We start from the raw sequence: 18,730 nt of genomic DNA, 5'->3' as shown, positions 1-18,730 counted from the left end.
AACTAGCCTTATAGACGTTATAATAAGAGTTCACAGTCAACGTTAGAATAAATATGAAAGGATATATATTAATACATTTGACTGTAAGAGGCAACACTAACATTTATGGGTGGGATTTTAAACTAAGTTTATCTTTTACACATAGACATGAGTAAAGATGCCTATATTCATAAAAATCAAATACTGATCCTGTGTTATATTATACCATAAATATCATTTGTCAGTGCCTTATAACTTGAAGATAACATTATCTAGATTGCAGTTGAGTTAGAATCAATTATTTTTCCTTTCACCATACATTTATTGAGTGTTTATGATCAAGGGAATATGTGTCACAGATGGTCAGACATGGTAAGGACCCTACCCCTAAGGCTCCTATAATGTGGTAAAAAGTAGCAAAAAATAAGAATGGGACATACGAGCAATATATCATGGGAGCAAGGAGAAGAAAAAAATAAATTCTGACCTAGGAGAGAAGATGAAGAAAAATACTTTCATCCGTTAAGACTGAGCGTTAGGATAATAATGAGAGGAACCATTTTTAGATAATGAAGTGGGAAATTTGGAGTGAGGGAAAAAGGGCATTCCTTTCAAAAATAACAGTGCGGCCATTGGATCTATGATAAAAGGGTAAAAGAAGAATTTGAATTTGGATTTCTTCTGTGTTAAGGCATTAAAATTTAGTAGTTACCCTTGTAAGTAAAAATAAACTATTTGTAACAAGGTATAAAGTTACTCTCAAATCTATTAATTTTTCTTCATTCCTATTCTACTATGAACCCTCTTAGGTTTCTAAAATTGGCCTTCCTGCAACAGTTTCTTTTTCCTCCCGGATAAAGTCTACAGTGCACAATGATATTTTGGAAATTAAAGATATAAAAAAAAGTTTTACTTCACTCCACCAAATCTTTGTTAAAGAGCTCACCATCGCCTGGAGCATAAAGTTACAATATTATCTGCTATGGTCCCACTTTATTTTTTGCAACTGTGGACCTCCCTTCTCTTCCCCACAACCCCAAAACCACCATTAACATACACATACTGTAATATAGTCATATGACAACATTGCAGATTTTAGTCTTATTTTTGGTGGTTGTCGTCATTTGTTTCTTATTTCTTTGCACACATTGTGGCTGATTCCCTCTGATTTTAATGCCATTCCTCTCCTTTCTCTATCTGGCAACTTCTTATTCATATATATCCTACTCTTTAATTTTTTTCTTCAAAAAATTTTTCTTCAAAAAATCATTGTGTGCTTTCTCGCATAGAACCTTATATTTGTATAATCATGTTTATCATATTTTACAGTATGCAAGAATGAAATAGTATTTATCTTTGCACCTCACATGACAGACAGAATAGGTGTTTTCTTCTGACCCTAAGTACAGTACTTTTTACTGCTTCATGCCACATTACCTTTTAAAAACAGGAAAACAGGAGAAGCATTTATCAAGTGACTAAACATAATTTAAAACAAGCCAAATTATGAAAAGGTAATAAAATGTCATCTTAAAAAAACTTTGACTCTATCCATCGTTTTAAAGCCACGTTTATAGGCATAGGTATTAATGAGAGAATGTGGAATTAACTGAATGACCTAAATGGCACTATAAAAATAATTTACTAGTATAAGTTTAACACAAACATTCATTGCTTATATGTGGATTTCTGCTACACAATTAGCTAAGTTACTTAGAATTGGAATTCAGGATGATGAATGGTAATGCTATCTTCTCCAAATTTATTAGACTTGTATGAAACTCTCTGTCTTCAACACTTTGTTGGCATTACTCTTACCCATGAATAGAATACTGCTAGTGAATTTCCACTTATAGTAAAAAAATGTATTTGAGGAAAGAAAAATATAATTTGACTTCAAGTCACAAACTTCAGAGTGTCTAGACTCTACATAGATATATTCTCTCATCAATTTCTGTTTATAAAATATACTTGTCATTGAATTTTTATGTTTAGGCAGACTCTTACAATCTTTAGGCAGATTACATTAAGCTATTGAGCCCATTCATATGTATGTCAATAGGAATATATTCAGCTACATACGATTTTACACTCATTTGAGCAAAATAAAAAATCTGCAGAAAGCATACAACACATAAAACTATAATTTTGGAGCTTGAAAAATTGAACAAGTGGATAATATAAGCAGTCATTAATGCACATTTAAAACATCTTTAATAGAAACTACTATGATTAATCCTCAACTTACCAAAGGTTTTTGAATGAGATGTATAAAAAATACAGCAGATTGTAAACCACCCAGTCCAACAAAATCATTTTAATATATGTATTATTCAACTGGGAACCACAGATAGTCTACATAACACATTAAAGGGTGAAAGTAGTCCGCACCTCACAATGTATTGTTTTCATTTTTGGTGGTAAAAACATGGATGCACTGTGCTTCAGTCCTTAAATCATTTTCTGATGGGATATCAGTAAAACTGGTCTGAATTTTTCACTTATATAACCGTGTGCAAACCCTTCAAATAAGATCAAATATAATCATTAAAAAACTGTTATGATGAGCTTAATTTGATGGAAACAAAGTAAAAGTTAATGTTTTATATGCAAATAATAATTATATGGCTTTTCTAGTCTAACCGATATTGCCATAGTCACTGACTCATAATCAGTTCAATGCTTATGGACCCAGCAAAGGTGGTCATTTCTGGAAATAGGAAGTAGAAAGGACAAATATTAGGAAGCAACTGAAATTCAAACATATTTTTCATAAAATATATCCATAAATCTCTATAAATTCCCATGAAAATATATTTCAGGTTGGATAGAGTCTAACTGTGGGACATTTATAGAGTTCTTATAACTTCTGTGTTTCTTTTCATATTAAAACAGGTTAATTTCATTTGATATACAGTAGAATGCAAGCATACCATGAACAGAGTATCGCTTCTAAATACAAACTTTAATAGCAGAAAATTTACTTCTAAAGGAAACATGACAGCAGGAATGTCGTGAAGACATGGATTTTCTCCTCTGCTAAGTCTAATACTTCTGTTTTGAGGTATCTTGGAATGTTGGTAGAGAGATGGGTAGTTTGAAAATGGGGCTAGGAAGACCAGCTCATCTTCAGCGCTGGCCTAAGTAGAGGTCACACCACAGAACATGAAAGGAAGTGATTGTAAAAGATATTGGTCTACAGAATTATTTCCTTGTAATAGCTTTATCTGGTTTTGCTATCAAAGTAATGCTGCCCACATAAAATAAGGTTGGAACTGGTTCCTCTTCCTCTATTTTCAGGAAGAGATCTAGTAGTGTATTATTATTTCTTCCTTAAATGTTTGATAAAATTCACCAATGAAGCCGTCTTGGTATGGAGTTTTCTGTGTGGAAGTATTTAATTACAAATTCATTACAAATTATGTATAAAGCTATTACTTTCTATTTCATGTATATAAAATTACATAGACCAGGCATGGTGGCTCATGCCTATAATCCCAGCACTTTGGGAGGCCGAGGTGGGCAGATCACTTGAGGTCAGGAGTTGGAGACCAGACTGGCCAACATGGTGAAACCTTGTCTCTACTAAAAATATAAAAATTAGCCGGGTGTGGTGGCGGGCTGTAATCCCTGCTACTTGGGAGGCTGAGGCAGGAGAATCGCTTGAATCTGGGAAGCGGAGATTGCAGTGAGCAGATACCGTGCCACTGCACTCCAGCCTGGGAGACAAAGTGAGACTCCATCTCAAAAAAAAAAACAGGAAAGCAATTATATGATATTTCACTTACATGAAATATAAAGTATTAGTATCTATTGGTCATGAAATAATATTTGTCCATCAAGTAATTTGTCTGTAATCTCCAAGGTTTCAAACAGTTGTTGGGGATAAATTTGCTTATATTTATTTCACCCAGTATGAACAGAATCTGCAGTGATCTTCTGTCTATACTTCTTAATATTAAAAATGTGTCATCTCTTTTTATCTTGACAATTATAGCTACAGGTTTATAAATTGTATGGATTTTTCAATTTTGAGGGCTTTTTATTACCCTTCTCTACTGTGTACTCATTTGCATCTTCATTGATTTCTGATATTTACTATTTTTTTTTTTCCTTTGCTTAGGTTAGGTTTAATTTTCTTTTTAAAGAATCTTATTAAGGCAAATGATCAGATTTCTTATTTTATGCATTTCTTATTTTTTTTTTTTTTTTTTTTGAGACGGAGTCTTATTTTTTAATGTAAGTATATGTAACATAAATTTTCTTATATTGAATGCATTAGTTGCATCCCAGCTTCAGCTGCAAAATTTAATTTGGTTAAATTTTCAGTTTAATTGAGTTGAGTTCTTCCTGAATTTCTCTTTACCCCACATGATAGGTAGAAGTGTGTTTGTTAATTTCCAAAAATTTGGCAATTCTCCAAGTAACTTTATTGTTGATTTATTGATTCATTCCATTTTGGTTAGAGAATATACATTGCATGATTAGAATTCTTTAAAATTCATTATGATTTATGTTATTAAATAGAATATGGATTATTTTGGTGAGTGTTCCATGTGTAATTCAAAGAATTTGTATTCTGCTATGCTTTGGTGGAATGTACTATAGATACCAATTAAGACAATTTGAGTGATAGTTTTTTACTTTTTTCAGATCAGCTATATTCTTACTGATTTATCTGCACATACTCTATCTATGACTGAAATCTCAAAGTATAATTTTAATTTTTTTTTTGTGCTTAGTTATATCACTTTTTGCTTATGTGTTTTGGAACTCACTTATTTGGTACATACACAACTGGGATTATATTGTCATCTTGATTGATCGATCTGTTGGTCATTATGAAATATCACTATTTCTGTTAACACTTTTGTTCTAAATTATATTTTGCCTGATATTAATATAGTGTTTACAACATTTTATGTTAGCATTTGCATACTTTGTATTTTTATTTTTCATTTAACTTATTAGTGTATTTCTATTTAAAATGCATTTTCTTCAGAGGCATTAGTTGAGATTGCTTTTTAAATGCAGTCTGAAAATCTCTGCCCTTTAATTGGAATTTTCAAATCATTGACATTTAATGTAACTTTGAATGTGGGTAGGCATAAATCTACTATCTTGCTCTTTGTTTTCATTTTTTTCTAACTAGCATTTGTCTACTTTATCTCTTTTCCTATATTATTTTTTCATGACTTTAATATTTTTCAAATATAATTTTATTTCTACTATTGTTTGTATGGGTCAATCTGTTTTATTTTTAAGCTATTTTTAATATTCAACTTTATTTTCACTATCAACTTATTATCTATAACTTTTTTGTTAATACTGTTTAAGAGTGTAAGACATACATCTTTACCTAATTACAGTATACCTTGAAATATTGTATCACTTCTCATATATGATACTTAAGCACCCTACTTCCCTTCTTACGCTCCTGTTTTCATGCAATTTTATCACAATGTTTATATTTAAGTAACATGATCTTCAGTGTATACTTTTGGGCCTTTTAAAGGAATTAGAAATACTGAAAACTATTTTTGTTTAGTCACATATTTGTTATTTTAACAGTCTTTATTCCTTTCAGGAAATACAAATTTTCAGCTGGTATCATTTCCTTCCCACCAGAGGAACTTCCTTTAACATTTCTTGTGATGTTTATCTGTCAATGACACATCCATTTAGCTTTTATCAAAATTTTTTTTTTACTTCACATTTATTTTTGAAGTAATTTTTGATTATATACAGTATTCAATGTACACACTCCTGTCTGCCTATGTAAGACTTTTATTTTGCCAGGTTTTTACTTATAGTACTCTAAAGCTATTCCATTGTCTTTTGGCTTGCATAGTTTGCTTAAGGTGTCTGTGGTTATTTTTGGTTTTTATCTAGGGTTCACTATACATTATGATTTAGTATTTTTTTCTGGCCTCTTGTAAGAATTTCTGTTTATCTTTGGTTTTAGCAATTTAATTTTGTTGTGGTGTGTATGTGTGTGTGCCTTGCCTAGGCCTCATTGATTTTTGGAACTGTGGGTTTATTAATTATTTTAGTATAGTCAGAAGAATTTTTACTATTGTATCTTTACATACTTTCCTGCCTACTCTTCTTCCTAAGAATATATGTGTATATATGATAGACCACTTAATATTTTCCTATGGGCCACTAAAACTATGTTCCTTTTTCGTTCTTTTTTACTCTGTTTCATTTTGGATAGTTTCTATTGCTATCTTTAAGATGATTGATTTTTTATAATATGTAATTTGCTGTTAAATCCTATCTCATTATTGTATATTTCACATCTAAAAATTGCATTAGGCATTTCTTATATTTTCCATTTATTTTTCTCAATAAGTTCATGTTTTTATTTAAATATTTTAACACATTTGTAATAAATTTTTTAACATCTTTGTCTTTTAGTACCACCATCTTTGATACTTCTGGACCTTTTTCTATTGGCTGATTTTTTTTCTTTTGGGCATGGGTCCCATTTTCTTGCTGCTTTGCTTTTATAGTACATTTTGTGATTGTGTACATTGTGCGTGTTGTATAGTTGTGTTTCTAGATTTTGCTGTTTCTTTAAAGAATGTCAGTTTTAACTTTTTACGTATTTAAATTATTTGCATACTCTTTGATCCCTTTGAGGTCTGTATTTACTCATTGCTCGTGCGTGGCTAGCATAGCTTTTGTTCCAGGGAGAGCTCAGCACTACTACTAAGGCATTGATCCTCTGGCTACTTTGCTGAATGCCCTGCCTAGTCTTAACCGAAATGTTTGTGAAACGGTGGTGGTAAAGTGGAAGCAATTAGGCACTGTATTAGTTTTATATTCCTGAATAACAAATTGCCACTAATTTAGCATTTAACACAATATCTATTTATTATACCATGGTCTGCTGGTCAGAAGGTTAGCACAGTGTGATCAGGTTTTCCTCTCAGGGTATCACAAAGCTGAAATCAAGTCATTGGCTACATTCTTGCTTGGAGGCTCTGGGAAAAATCTACTTCTAGCCTCATTCCTGTTGGTAGAATGCAGTTTCATGACAGATATAAGGCTGATAAACCCATATTACCGACTGTGAGCCAGTGCTGTCTTGATTCTTATAAGCCAGTTATTTTCCTTACCATACAGTCCTCTCCATCTTGAAACCAGCAGTAGTGCATGAAGTCTCTCATGTTTTTCATGCTTTTTGTGAATTATATTTCTGTGACCAGTTAGATAAAACTCTCTGCTTTAAAGAGATTTCTTGAGTAAGTTAGGCCCACCTGAGTAAACTAACTTTCGTAAAGTCCACTATACCACATAACACAATGATGGGCTCTAATCCACCATGTACACGGTTCCGTGGATTATTATGGTGTGTTCACCCCAGAATGGAGAAATTTCAAGACCATCTTAGAATTCTACCTACCACAGCACTAAAGTGTGAAGTTTTTGTTTTTTTAAATGGAAAAGATTAAAAGTTATATCATAAGAATGTATATAGTGTATCTCTTTGGGAGCAGTAGGAGATGATGGAAACATTGAGGGCACTGATCTGACTAGAGTGTGATTTATCCTTCTTGAAAACACAAGAAAAATGAGATTGAATTTATGAAATATCTTGAAAGTCAGGCAAGGATCTTTGGCCTTGATGTAATTGTTAATAAAATGTTCAAAAGGCTGGGCATGGTGGCTCACACCTGTAATAGCAGCACTTTAGGAGGCTGATGGGGGGAGGATTCCTTGAGCTCAGGAGTTTGAGGCCAGCCTGGGCAACATAGTGAGACACCATCTCATTCTGTTTTAAATTAAAAAATAAAAAGTTCAAAAGCAGGGACAAGGTATGATAAAAGATTTGTTTTATGAACATTAGTCTGAAGATAGGATAAATTGGAGAAGAAAAATCTGGGGCTAAAGCCCCAGAGATCACTTAACAGTTTTTTGCCTTTTAGTGAATTCACTGACATTTACAGAACAAAGGGGATATTAAGTCATTTCCATAACATGTAAAGTATCTCAGCCTTAGTATTATATGAACATATGATTTAGATTTTTTCCCCACTATTTAGTAGAATGTTTTCTTCTTGTTCTGTGGTTTAATGTTCTACTAAAATGTTTCCATTGAAGAACAGTAGGAGCATCTTTGAGCAAGTTATCTAGTCCCTGACATTTCCACATTTCCTTGCCTGTTAAATGGGCTAAAGAGGGTGGCTTCCAGAAAGGTCTAACACAGAGCCTGACACTTAAATGTTCTCAAGACTATATTGCTTCAGACTTTTGATTTACTCTCTCAAATATTATTGAGCATCAGCTACATGACAGACAGCATTCTATACAGTGAAGGTGCAGCAGTGAACAAAATAAAGTCGCTGACTTCATGGAATATATAGTCTTCTGTGATGACAAAATAAACAGGTAAATAAACAAATACATAAATATAAATACAAAAAGTATGGATAAATTATATGAAGACAATGAAGAAAGAATGGAAAGAGCAAGAGGAGACAGACAGACAGACAGACACACACACACACACACACAAGGGAGAGTGATTTTTAGCTAGGGAGGTCAGGGTGGACCCCTCCAGAAATATGCCAGTCAAGCAGAGAACTTAAAGAAGTAAGAGAAAAGTAAACGTGAATATTTGGAAACAGAGCATTCCAGGAAGATAAGAGAAAATGCTAAAGCCAAGAGAAAAGGGCCTCATTGGCATTTTTAAGCGAGAACAGGGAAATCAGCATTCTTGGAAGTGAGTAAGAAAGGAATAGAATGATACAGGATGAAGACAAATTGGTAAGAGAGACAGGTTCAGATCAATAGGGTGTTGTGACCATACAAGTACTTAGACTTTTACCCTGAGTATGCTTGGGAAACACTGATCGGTAAAGAGGAGGAGTTACATGATAAACTCACATGCTGGATATCAGGTTCAATTTTATATATATACACATTATATATATATAAAATATTAATATTAATATTATATATATATAATATTAATGGATAATTATATATATAGTTTTTCCCCTTGAAGTTACCATTGAGAAACACAGGTGCCTGACAACATTGAAGTATTAGTTTTTGAGATGTGGTGGGATTTTTCTGCATTATAGATTTTGCATTTTTTTGCACTATCATTAAATGCTTATGTTACGTGCCCCTTTCCCCATCTCCCTCATGCTTCTAGATTACAGTTCGCTTTATGGGAATGTGACCTGTGCAAATTATATCATTCTGGTTTAATGCTCTGCAGTAACTGTCTTTAAATCCTTAATTATGACATTGTGATCTGATGTTTTGTTAAGTGAAATATGATGGGTAAATGGTTCACGTGAATGACCAGAAGATATGCACAGGAGAAATAAAAATGTTTTATATTTAGTGCCTTTTTCTGTTTTTCTAAACAAGAGCCCCATTTTTTTTCGTTTTGCCCTGGGGCCCATCAATTATGTAGCTGGTCTTGCTTATTTAACCTTAGTTCCCAGCTTTTCTTCTTTATATGGATGAAGGATCAGATGAGGGCATTTTACTAAATACTGTAATGGACACAAAGGAATAATTACTCCATTCAGGTCTTTTTTGGGAATAAAGTTTTACACTCTCCCATCAGATTTCTTTTTTTTTTTTTTTTTTTTTTTTTGAGACGGAGTCTGGCTCTGTCGCCCAGGCTGGAGTGCAGTGGCCGGATCTCAGCTCACTGCAAGCTCCGCCTCCCAGGTTCACGCCATTCTCCTGCCTCAGCCTCCCGAGTAGCTGGGACTACAGGCGCCCGCCACCTCGCCCGGCTAGTTTTTTGTATTTCTTAGTAGAGACGGGGTTTCACCGTGTTAGCCAGGATGGTCTCGATCTCCTGACCTCGTGATCCGCCCGTCTCGGCCTCCCAAAGTGCTGGGATTACAGGCTTGAGCCACCGCGCCCGGCCCCCATCAGATTTCTAAGTAGAATAAACACTTGCGCTACAGAGAAAGAGAAGGTAAGACTTCACTTCTGGGCAATTTACACCTACAAAAGGGCTCAGCTCTCTCTTGATCTTGTATCCTACTCATTCTTTTTGCAAGGTATGGGACTGGGTGCTTAAGATGTAAACATCTTAAATAATCATGACTTATTAATTATCTTTCAAATATGTATTCTTTGCTGAGTCCTCTTCTAAACACTTTGAGAGTGAGCATTAACCCATTACAGTTTATGAAGTAGGTATTGGTAGAATTCCCATTAAATAGATGAAGAAATAAATAAACAGATAGATTAAAATACATTTCCAAGATTATACAACTAGAAATTAAGTTTCAAAACCATAAAATAAAATGATGCCGGGCCAGAACCTAGACCCTAAATCTTATTCTGCACTAAACGATAACACCGCTAGCAATACAGTTCCATGGGAGTTTAGGAGAGAAAGTTGGTCTCTGTGCTGACCTTAGAAGCAAAAGTCAGTCCTCGCCAGACACAATTATGAAAGAATAGAGGCAAAGAAGCATTGTTATTCCTCATTTTAATGACATATATGTATAGCTTAGAAGCTGAAAAGAAACTTAGTCGTTACTTAGTGCAAGTCACTCTTTTAAATTAAGAACATGGGAAGCAAACAATAATTGATTCTAAAAAGTTAACACAGCTAATTAGAAGTTTGGGAATAAATCTAAGTTTCCTGATTTCTGCTTCACAGCAGTTACTCAAAACCTCCTACTTTGCATACATACTGGGCAGATTGTTCTATTATGTGCTATTTGCACAAGACTCAGTCTTCTCCAACAGGGCCGTTCATCATTCTGAGGGCAGGAACTACAGAATATTGACTGCGGTTCCCAGAACAAAGGTAAATGATACCTACCAGATGACCAAGGATGTTACCTCATAGTGTTTGCTCTTTCGTTTTGTTATATTTAAGAAATCAACAAGCATGGTACATTCATTTCAATTAATGAAATGTAATAAATTTCATTTCATAAAATTTTGAGTGTATAGCATGAGCTGTGATCTATTCCAGGTGACAGAAATACAAGGATGAATTGTATATGATAATTCAAAACAGAGTTACTGGAACACATCATCCTGTCTTGCTATTTGATGGCTTTGCTTAGAATGCCCTCTCCAATAATATCTGTAATAATTTCAACTGCTTTTTACCTCTAAGAAGCCTTTCTTTACCCCAGAACTGAGGTGGACGGAGCTTAAAATTATGTTCTTTCTATACCCCATCTGCCTTGTTCCCACCTCCATTGTAGCACTTAGCATACCATATTGTGTCCTGTTTATAAAAGCTTACCACTTCTGCTAGGTTTGGAACATTGGGAGGTCACTCTCAAATTTTCATATTTAAATTTGCATCCTCATCCAAGCACAACTGAACCTAAACAAAATAACTGACATATAATAGTTACAGAATACACATGCATTGAATGAATTAAGCAATGTTAAATAAATATTAATATGTTTTGATCTCAACAGATAAATGGACTTAAAAATTGGGAAAAGTGCTTTTCAAAAACCATTGAATTAAATTGATAATGTAATAAAAAAGCACTGACTGTTTACTTGGTTCTTGTTTCTTCTCCTTCCTTTTTAAGATTATCAATAAATTGTGAGACTTGTGTAGGTTAAATTAATAGAAGCAGATTTTACCTTAATTTGAGGTTGAAACAGTTCCAATACTCATTTCTGAATGGATCATTGAGTGCATGAAATGTATCATTTGGATAATCTAACACACATTTATTGAATTGGCTTCATGTCTACTGAGCTGGAATCTAAATGGCATGAGGATGAACCAGAACAGAGATACCAAGTAAGCAGAGAAAGTGGAAATCCTGAGAGATGATTTAAGGGAAGAAATGGTAAAATTGATCGGCAGGTTGGATAAGGCAAAATGATGAAGGAGACAAGAAGTGGACTACTGTCTAACCTCAGCAATCAGAAGTGTGATAGAATATTAAGAAACAGGGAAAAGACACATATCCTGGGAAGAAAGAGGAGTTTATATATGGACATTCTTATTTTGATATAGCAGCTGATCATTCATATACATACATACACATTTGATTTCTCCAGAAAACCCACTGAAACATAAAAGGATACATTTACTAAGATATAGATTCACAAGATCAGAAGAAAAGGAAAGGAAACGTTGCCAACACAATTTTCGAAACCGAATTGCAGAAATACAAGTGGTAAGTTAACTAGCATTCTTGTTAAAAGTAAAATTTAAATCAGCAGTAGGGAATACCAAGAAACAATCAAGTTTATATCACATGACCCCCAAAACTCTTGTCACTTAAAGGTTTTTCTGAAAATGAGAGAGGTTTGAAATCAGGAGAATTATTTTAATACTGTTTCACAAGCAGTCAGATTCCTCGATCACTCTCAACTTATTGCAGCTGGGTGACTTCCCCTGCCAGACATCAAGAGCAGAGCAGAAGAGTAGGTAAAACAGAAGATGCTCTGTTTTATTCTCTGTGTTTCACATACAAGCTATATTTTTCCTTCTATATCTGGCTTATTGCATGTAGAATGTCCTCCAGGTCCATCTATGTTGTGGCAAATGGTAGGATCATCTTTTTAAGGCTGAATATTTGTGTGTGTGTGTGTGTGTGTGTGTGTGTGTGTGTGTGTGTGTGTATTCAGTTGTTCCTCAGTATCCATGGAGAATTGGATCCAGGGTCCCTGCAGATGCCAAAATCCAAGGATGCTCAAGTCCCCTATATAAAATGGCATAGTATTTGCATATAACCTTCACATATCCATGGTCTTCAGTGTAGCTACATCACTTGGATAGAAAACTTAAAGGTTTAAACTACAGTGGTTTTCTAAATAATAAGTTGCCCAATTTAAATATTTATTTCCTGTTGTAATCATATTGAAGCTTTAATTCCTTGTTAAATGAGAAGCACGGTGACAATATTCATCTCCTTCAGTAGCCCCCCAAAAATTTTAAACGGTACCTCCTTTAAAGTGGTAATTGTTGAAAATTATTGAAATATATTAGAAAGTTAAAATTTTTAATGATACTTTCAAAATTAGATGTTATCATGGTGCTACATTAGTTTTTTTGGATATATGATTTTACTTTACTATTGTTATAGTACATATATTATTAAAGTGTAATTGTTTTTATGTGTTCAAAATAAAAGAATTCAAATTTAACTTTCAACCTTTATGGGAAAAAAATAGAAAAAGAAAGAGTTATGGTTGGGGCAAAGCCTCCAGTCTCCCTCTCCAGTCTCCCTCTCCAGTCTATAGGTGTTCATCAATTAGACCATGCAAAACATTTTATGCTCATTCTGATTTTTTTTTTTTTTTTTTTTTTTTTTTTTTTGAGATGGAGTCTTGCTCTGTCGCCCAGGCTGGAGTGCAGTGGCCGGATCTCAGCTCACTGCAAGCTCCGCCTCCCGGGTTCATGCCATTCTCCTGCCTCAGCCTCCCGAGTAGCTGGGACTACAGGTGGCCGCCACCTCGCCCGGCTAGTTTATTTTGTATTTTTTAGTAGAGACGGGGTTTCACCGGGTTAGCCAGGATGGTCTCGATCTCCTGACCTCGTGATCCACCCATCTCGGCCTCCCAAGGTGCTGGGATTATAGGCTTGAGCCACCGCGCCCAGCCTCATTCTGATTTTTAACATAATGTTATATAATGAGAATTATTCCATGTTATGATGTATTTAGAAAAACAAGATGAACAATTTATTAGTTTTTAATAATAGAAGAGATAAAACTTATCTGTGAATTGTATCCAGGTATAGTGACTACTAATCAGAATTGATTACATTTTTCAGCATAGAATATTAATGCATAAAAATAAAATGAAATACTTAATTTGGAATTCATTCAGCTTTGCATATGCATGTAAAGCATAGGAGATGGAAGAGTGACCTGTTTTGTGTCTTAGACTCCACTACTTGCTAACTGTACCTAAGTCAATCAACAAAAAATCAGATTTTAAATGGTTGCGTGCTTATTGATCATGTATAGGTGCCATATTTTATATAGCCAATTCCATATTGATGAATATTTAGATTGATTCTAACTTGTCAATATTAAAACAAATGTGAAAATCATTGTATATAAACAAGGCACTAACCTGAAATTTTTTTCATTTATTCCTGAGACACTATTTCTGCTGCTCTTCCTGTTTATACAGTTTTTTGCACAGGGGCAAATGTGGAAAGACAGTGATTCATAGTGAAAAGAAAATGGCAATTCAAAAAGATCAAGGTTGAAATTCTCACTCTAGGTGTTTCAATATGGTAAATGTAGATCATATTTCTTAAAATAATAATGTAAACAATTGATAACTTTATACATAATTCTGTCACTCCTCCCGCCAGAGGTTCCTGTATATACACACGTGAGGACACAACATGTCAAAAGCTTCTGGGAAGTGTGATATCTGATAAAACCAGATGATTCAACGGTGATGTGCCTCCTATTGTACCCTCTTTGGCATAAAGTGGTTCCTTAGTTTAAGACAATGATTATATTCAGTCTATGTCAGTGGATCAAATGTTATCTAAGCTCAAAAGACAAACTCATATCTAAGATATATATCATTTCCATTCAAAATTAGCTGTTGCCTTTTTCAGGGTAAAAGGAGTCTAATGTAATCAATGTGCCACCAAGTGGCTGTTTTTATTTTATTTTATTATTTATTTATTTATTTTTTCAGTGGATACCATATCCAGATTTAGTGTTGGTCTCTGTGGCAAGCAACTAATATATTTAGCAACAGGAGTAATGGAATCAGCTTTATGGAGTGGGCACTAATACAGCTGTTCCCATGAGTATCTTTCATCCTTACCACCATGGTTCTTTGTTAATTTATTATGTCTAGGGTAGACAACGACAGAGACTGGCTGATCAAGTCAGATTACTAGTCAGGTACTTCTGCCTTCCTAGTTGTTTAGTGCCCCTTCTGTAGCAGATACCCTGGTGAGAGTAAGTAAGCAAACAAAGAACTTCACCCTTTGTGCCGACTTCAATAATGTCTCTAACATGCCTCTTCCCTGGACCTCCTTATCATTTATTTTCAAATTTTTCTCTTTCCAGGCCCCAGACCAATTAGCCAAGCCAGATGTCACTATATTTGTTTTTATATGTTTCTCTTTGGGCCATTTATCCTTCCATACAAAGTGCTGACTAAGCATACCACCTGACGCTTTGCCTCTTCAGAGACTCCTCCTTATTTCTGTCTTTCAATGGGGCTAGAATATAACAGCAGACTATTTTTAGCATGTATTCTTGTACTGAGATAACCGACCTATGAACGAGGTATGTTCTTTTTCCTCTTTTGTCATCTGGTGATTTGAGACTTCACTCCACCTCATGTGGCCATAGGTGAGATGTGAAAGAGAGACATCAGTGCAACAGTGATAAATGCCATGGGGATCTAGGCAACATGCTTATGTCATTGTCTTGTCCCTGGTGTTTCCCAGTCCTAGATGAACCACATTCATCTTACAAAGAATGGCTGCTGGCCTTGCAATCATGATTTGGTGGATCTGGCTAACCCAGTTCATGATGGATGGGTAATTCTGGGCATCATGGTCATTTACTGTCCTATAGCCAACAGCTTTATCTCTGCCAGACTCCAGCAGAATGCTAGGACCTGTTCTGAGAATAGTTTATAATTTTCTATGGCAGATGGACTCACTTTGCTCCAGAACTGTAAGGATCTATGTTGTGATTTTCCTATTGAGGTTTGACAGAGAGTCCACACTGCATGACTCTCTTAACATCTGAGAATCTGCTGAGATATATGACACAAGGTACAGGGCCACTTGTACCAGAGCCTGAATTTGCCTGGGATCCTATACAAAGCGGGCAGTTTTCATGTCTATTATTGAACAAATTGGGGCAGTATTCCCAAGCATAGAAGATACTGTCTCTAGAAACTCAGAGGCCAACCAGGAAAACACTTCCCTCTTAATGAAGGAAGGGATAAAATTTCAACAAGTTTATTTAATGTGGAAGGCACGTTCTGGACTACTAGTTCCCCAAAACTTCAGTTACATGCTGAGGACCCCAAATCTTCACTGGATTTAATTTCTACCCTATAAAATCATGTGTAGTTTTTTCAACCAAGGCCTGTAATATACTTGCACCTCCTTGCTCAGTCTTACTAAAATTGTATGATTGATATGTTGAAACAATAGAATGACCAAGAAACCTATGTCTCTTTGGACTTTGTTATGACAAAAGACCAAGATCAGAAGTAGTACAATTGTCTTATCCCATTGAATGTCAACTGCTTCTGGACATATTTTATAATAGGGCTGGAAAAATGATTCAGTAAATTATAATTTTTAAACCATAAAGACTACTTTGTAATTGAGTCTGTGTTAATCTGTTTAAGCTAAGGCGTCACAGCTGGCAGGGAAGCTACAGTGGAGGTACCACTTAGTGAAGTTTGCAGTATCCATTGTCATCTCCAGCATCCATCTGGAGGGTGGAATTTTTTTTTTTCTACGTTTACAGGGGAAGTCTAGTGAATTTTATGGGGATATCAAATGTACTACCACCCCATACAGTCTTTAGGAGTGGCTCTAATCTCTTCCATTTCCCTGAGATGCAGTTTTTAATTTACTCTCTTAAATTGGAGGAGCAGAGACAGTTTCAGTGACTTTCATTTGGCTTTCCTAATTATAATGAATCTTAATGCATAGGCAAGGAACAAATGTAGGGGTTCTGACAGCTACTAAGTATGTCTATTCCAAATAAATATCTAGGAAAGAAAGTCATAACTACATTCCCCTTATCCTAACTGAAAGACCAGATGATGCTTCAGGCTTCCAATTAGCAATGCTAAGGCCCTGTATCCAATAATTCTTCATATGTTTAAGTAGTATGCTTTTTTTCAGTGTATGGTTACCCGAATAAATGTATGTAGGGAGAGTCATTTCTGTATTTGATGGGGTGTTGCAGGGTTGTTCCTTTTTAAGGACCTGACATCTATTTCTGTCCACAGCGTAAGGGTATGGAAATAGGCTCAGGTCTATACACTCAGCAACGGATCATGACTTTTATTGAGACAATGGGCTTTGGTTTCATGGTTATCCTCTTCCTCTCTCTCTCTCTCTCTGTCTCTCTCCGCATCGCCCCCCCCACTTTTATTTTTCCCCTGAGACAGGGTCTCGCTCTTTTGCCCAGGCTGGAGTGCAGTGGTGGGATCATGGCTTACTGCAGTCTCTACCTCCCAGGCTCAGATGATCCTCCCATCTCAGCCTCCCAAGCAGCTGGGACTACAGGTGTGCATCACCACAACTGGCTGTTTTTTGTTTGTTTGTTTGTTTTTTATCTTTTTGTATAGACAGATCCCAGGCTGGTCCTCAACTTCTGTGCTCAAGCAATCCACCTGCCTTAGGCCCTCCAAAGTGCTGGAATTACAGGCATGAGCCACTGCACTCAGGCTCTATCTCTTTTGATTATATAAATCAAACAATAACTTCATTGGCTATCCAACTTTCTTGACCCGAGGGACACTATGCTCTATTAACTACGTATATGCTTCTTTGTAATAAGGTCTTCTTGTCTTCTACTTCAACCTTGTCTCTCATTAGGATAATTATAACTCTACTTGCTTCTAATAGTCAAATCCTTCCACCTGGCTTCTTTTACTGGTGGCAAGGGAGTGTGCAATCCCCATTGTTTCTATGAATATAAAAGTATCTACTACCCTATCAACAGGGTTGATAGTAGCCATTAAAGTATACAGTGATGACAGTGTTCTCTTCACTAGTACCTTCTGTACCATATTGCTCAATGAGATGTCCTTCAAGTTTTTCTGCAAAACAAAGGTAACTAATGGGTTTTTCAGTCTTATGTAGTATATCCGCTCTAGCACGGCTACTTCTTCAAGTACTTTGCTCCTTTCTTTCGGCGTCTGCCGTAGGCATTTCGACTTAATTTAATGGGAGCCATGACTTTCTCCATGCTTGCAAAAATAGTGTGTTAGTATTGTTCCCTGAGATCCTTGCCAGAGTGTTATATTCTGTATTATAAGACAATGCTTGCAGATAATAACCTCTTCCTTACTCAGCCTCATGTTTCAGCACCCTTGATCCAGCACTTTTAGAATACAGACTCATATACTATCTGGAACATAATGGCTATGGGTCCAGCAGCTTTTTTGAAATGTAGTCCCTGCCCTACCATAGCATGCCCGGAACTTCCCTGGCCATGTTGTGATTTGGTTCTAGTAATTGGTGATCGGTCATGTGGGTTGATCCTAAAGGGTACGCATATTAAAAGGCAGTGGCTTCTGCCATAGCTTTCATCAAGAATATACATCTATCCTCCAACAGTAAGAAGTTGGCCACTCTTGCAGGCCCAGAAAGAGTTCAGTGAATTCTGGAGCTTCAAGATTTTGAGTGCAGAAAAACAGGTGTCCCCATGCCAATTCTCAGTAACCCACTGATTCCCAACCAGTGTTTGGCATAGGGGCAGTGAAAGCAGGCTAAGAATAAGCCTTCCTTGAACTTCACTACTCATATAATTAGGTCCTGGCCTTATTCATTAGCGTTATCTACCCTATATTCCCCGGAACTCTGCTACTCTTTATAATTAAGTCGTGGGCTTCTTTCTTAGTATTTTTCTGCCTTCTGGCTGCAGAAGATAAGTCTTTTTTTGTGCTACCAAGGAAACTTCTTCTTCCACACTTACTTACTTACCTACTTTTTATTGTCTTCTTCCAGTCCATAAATGGCATCCAGCAAGAGTTAACAGGATACCATTGTTCTTATAACATGTACTTCCAAGAAACCTTTACAAACCCAAAT

Source organism: Chlorocebus sabaeus, chromosome 21 (assembly GCF_047675955.1).
Source record: "Chlorocebus sabaeus isolate Y175 chromosome 21, mChlSab1.0.hap1, whole genome shotgun sequence".
Classification (NCBI taxonomy): Eukaryota; Metazoa; Chordata; class Mammalia; order Primates; family Cercopithecidae; genus Chlorocebus; species Chlorocebus sabaeus.
This window is presented reverse-complemented; position numbering follows the sequence as displayed.